Below are 2,708 nucleotides of genomic sequence, written 5' to 3'. Positions count from 1 at the left end.
GAGGTTCTTCTTCAGCAATTTTTTTTTTCAATAAAAGACTTGAGAATATTTTTTCTCCTAGAATTCCTTTTGATTGATATGAAACTTGGAGTATAGATACAATTGGAATAAGCCTTTTTATAAAAGAGGGTAATAAGGGGTTGGTTTGCATAGGCACAAAGGAATCACGTTTAACTTATCCTCTGACATTTTTCAAGTACTCTAGAGGCAAGGATGGTAAGGGTAATGACAGGTTAGAGTTACCATTTGGCTACATAGAACCACAAAGCAACGAATATTAAAACCATGCTTTCTCCCCTTGTTCCCTTCTCCTATATGTCCCCAGTAGTATGTACCATAAAGTGAGCTGATCTCACAAAGGAGCAGAAAGAAGTGATGTGAGGTTGCAGAATGACTTAAGAAAAGCCATAGTCGAGCTCAAGTGGCCAAGGCAAGATGGGTCAAAGTCAGAGTGGTGGTCATGGTCCTGGAGGTGGCAAGAATGATGACAAGGACAAGAAAAAGAAGTATGAACCTCCTGTACCAACTAGAGTGGGGAAAAAGAAGAAGAAAACGAAGGGACCAGACGCTGCCAGCAAACTGCCACTGGTGACACCTCACACTCAGTGCCGGTTAAAATTACTGAAGTTAGAGAGAATTAAAGACTATCTTCTCATGGAGGAAGAATTCATTAGAAATCAGGAACAAATGAAACCATTAGAAGAAAAGCAAGAGGAGGAAAGATCAAAAGTGGATGATCTGAGGGGAACCCCGATGTCAGTAGGAACCTTGGAAGAGATCATTGATGACAATCGTGCCATCGTGTCTACATCTGTGGGCTCAGAACACTACGTCAGCAATCTTTCATTTGTAGACAAGGATCTGCTGGAACCTGGCTGCTCGGTCCTGCTCAATCACAAGGTGCATGCCGTGATAGGGGTGCTGATGGATGACACGAATCCCCTGGTCACAGTGATGAAGGTGGAAAAGGCCCCCCAGGAGACCTATGCGGATATTGGGGGGTTGGACAACCAAATTCAGGAAATTAAGGAATCTGTGGAGCTTCCTCTCATTCATCCTGAATATTATGAAGAGATGGGTATAAAGCCTCCTAAGGGGGTCATTTTCTATGGTCCACCTGGCACAGGTAAAACCTTGTTAGTCAAAGCGGTAGCAAACCAAACCTTAGCCACTTTCTTGAGCGTGGTTGGCTCTGAACCTATTCAGAAGTACCTAGGTGATGGGCCCAAACTCGTTCGGGAATTGTTTTGAGTTGCTGAAGAACATGCACCATCCATCATGTTTATTGATGAAATTGATGCCATTGGGACAAAAATATATGACTCCAATTCTGGTGGGGAGAGGGAAATTCAGCAAACAATGTTGGAACTGCTGAACCAGTTGGATGGATTTGATTCTAGGGGAGATGTGAAAGTTATCACGGCTGCAAACCGAATAGAAACTTTGGATCCAGCACTTATCAGGCCAGGCCGCATTGACAGGAAGATTGAGTTCCTCCTGCCTGATGAAAAGACGAAGAAGCGTATCTTTCAGATTCACACAAGCATGATGACGCTGGCTGATGATGTAACCCTGGACGACTTGATCATGGCTAAAGATGACCTCTCTGGTGCTGACATCAAGGCAATCTGTACAGAAGCTGGTCTGATGGCCTTAAGAGAACATAGAATGAAAGTAACAAATGAAGACTTCAAAAAATCTAAAGAAAATATTCTTTATAAGAAACAGGAAGGCACCTCTGAGAGGCTGTATCTCTAGTGAACCACAGCTGCCATCAGGAAAATGGTTGGGAAATTTCTCAATCCCTGAAAGGGATGAGGTTGGGAGAGTTGCCCAGAGGAATCCCTGCTCCCATTGATTTTTATTAGCAAAGCATCCTGTGTCTTTTGGAGTACGATGTGTAAGTGCCCATTGGGTGGTCTGTCTGTTGGTCACCGTGCAGCAGTCTGCTTCCCAATAAAGCGCGCTCTTTCACCAAAAAAAAAAAAAAAAAAAAAAAAAAGCCATAGTCAAAAATATGATTCTTCACAATATATAAGGAGATTTAAAACCTTAATATTCATTTTAAATTATTTTATTTTATCAATGTGTCACACGCATATTATTATCCTGGCAGCTAATATTTATTTTTAAAAGGTTCTGGAATGCTGTTCTTGAAGGTTTTCAGAATGGCGTTCTAGTGGATTGCCTCTTAAAAGTGAAACAGTGTTCTTATATTATGGCCTTTATCAGCAATAATATGGTAGATATTTTGAAGAAGTTTTCGTCAATAAGAAAGTAGGGACCAGTAATTGATTAGATATATGAATAAAAGGTAGAAAGATGAAAGAGGCAACACCTCTTGGATAATGAGGACAATGAAGATTTCTATGAGAATAAGGCAAATTGGGGAGATAAATCGTATTGCGAAAAATGGATTTGGTCTTGATTACACCGAGTTAGGGCAATGTCAGAGAACCTAAGCAGAGGTGTTCAGGAGGCATGCTCAGTACCAAAGAGTGACCATTCTTGATTCTTGACCTGCTATTCCTGTGTGTGACAGGATCTCTGTGCACGCTGGGTTGTTCTTATAGAGTAAGTTGTAAACACTACTTGAGTGATAAATGTCATGAGCTATTTAAACTGGTCACTAATACATGTATTTCTAAGTATTTATTTGTTTGTTTGTAAATGAATATACCTATATTAAAATAACTGGCTGACTTACG

General features: G+C 40.8%; 1 pseudogene across 1 annotated transcript; it reads left to right on the top strand.

The window, feature by feature from the left end:
- Positions 1–420: 420 nt before the first annotated feature.
- On the top strand, positions 421–1,758 carry LOC111520750 (annotated as a pseudogene). Its single transcript, XR_002724752.2, has one exon. The product of XR_002724752.2 is annotated as a 26S proteasome regulatory subunit 4 pseudogene (transcript).
- The last annotated feature ends 950 nt before the right edge of the window (positions 1,759–2,708 follow it).

Source organism: Piliocolobus tephrosceles, chromosome 5 (genome assembly GCF_002776525.5).
Source record: "Piliocolobus tephrosceles isolate RC106 chromosome 5, ASM277652v3, whole genome shotgun sequence".
NCBI lineage: Eukaryota > Metazoa > Chordata > Mammalia > Primates > Cercopithecidae > Piliocolobus > Piliocolobus tephrosceles.
Note: the sequence above shows the minus strand (reverse complement) of the source record. Positions and strands in the feature narration are given on the sequence as shown.